This window comes from Apium graveolens, chromosome 9 (assembly GCF_009905375.1).
Source record: "Apium graveolens cultivar Ventura chromosome 9, ASM990537v1, whole genome shotgun sequence".
In the NCBI taxonomy this organism is placed as follows: Eukaryota; Viridiplantae; Streptophyta; class Magnoliopsida; order Apiales; family Apiaceae; genus Apium; species Apium graveolens.
The window spans coordinates 6,947,066-6,948,735 of NC_133655.1; positions in this window are offsets into that span (position 1 = coordinate 6,947,066).

The following is a 1,670-nucleotide window of genomic DNA, read 5'->3' on the forward strand; positions in this document are numbered from 1 at the left end:
AGTATGGAAGCTAGTACCCAAGCCAAAGAACAAGAGTTCCATTGACACAAAATGGGTATTCAGAAACAAGATGGATGAAAATGGCATTGTCATAAGGAATAAAGCCAGATTGGTTGCTAAAGGCTATTCTCAACAAGAGGGAATAGATTTTGATGAAACATTTGCTCCAGTTGCCAGACTTGAAGCCATCAGAATCTTTCTAGCCTATGCAGCTAATGCCAATTTCAAAGTCTATCAGATGGATGTCAAGAGTGCATTTCTAAATGGGGAATTGAAGGAAGAAGTTTATGTAAGCCAACCTCCAGGTTTTGAAGATCAAAATTTTCCAGACCATGTGTATTATCTGTTGAAAGCACTCTATGGACTAAAGCAAGCACCTAGAGCCTGGTATGAGACTTTGTCAAAGTTCCTTCTAGATAATCATTTCACAAGAGGTACTGTTGACAAAACTCTCTTCTTTAGAAATGTTAATGGCTCTAAGATACTTGTACAAATTTATATAGATGATATTATATTTGGATCTACAGATGATAAGCTTTGTAAAAAGTTTGCTAAATTAATGCAAAGTAAATATGAAATGAGCATGATGGGAGAGCTAACTTACTTTCTTGGTTTACAAGTTAAACAAGTTAGTGGTGGAATTTTCATTAGTCAAACTAAATATATTTATGATCTTTTAAAGAAGTTTGACTTAATGGATTGTTCACCTGCAAAAACTCCCATGGCCACTGCCACTAAGCTTGAATTAAACAAGGCTGAAAAGTCTGTGGATATTACAAGTTATAGAGGCATGGTTGGCTCACTTTTATATTTAACTGCTAGTAGACCTGATATAATGTTTTCTACATGTCTCTGTACTAGATTTCAAGCTGACCCTAAAGAATCTCACTTAGTGGCTATTAAAAGAATTTTCAGATATCTCAAGGGGACTCCAAATCTAGGAATTTGGTACCCTAGAGAGTCTGGTTTTGATCTAATTGGCTACTCAGATGCAGATTATGCAGGTTGCAAAATAGACAGGAAAAGCATAACAGGCACCTGTCAATTTCTAGGGAACAAGCTTGTATCATGGTTCAGCAAGAAGCAGAATTCTATTTCCACATCAACAGCTGAAGCTGAGTACATTGCAGCTGGTAGTTGCTGTGCACAAATACTATGGATGAGGAACCAGTTATTTGACTATGGTATGACTGTTGACAAAATTCCAATATTTTGTGACAACACAAGTGCCATTACCATTACTGAAAATCCAGTGCAGCACTCAAAAACCAAGCACAATGATATCAAGTACCACTTCATTAGGGAACATGTGATGAAAAGTACAGTGGAACTTCATTTTGTTCCAAGTGAAAAGCAGATTGCAGACATATTTACCAAGCCACTTGATGAATCAACATTCACAAGATTAGTAAGTGAGTTAGGTATGCTTAACTATTCATAATCTATGTCATCTATGTAATCTGTCTTGAAGCCTGAAATGAATTTGCTGCAAGAACAAAGTTGGCTTTAATCAAGACTTATCATGTCAACGGATATTCCCTATCCGTTGAAAGCCAAAATTGTTCTATCAACGGATATTCATCATCCGTTGAAAGACAAATATATTTCTGGTAATTTTATCCTTCAACGGATTAAATGGTGTTGTTCATCAACGGATAACTATTTACCTT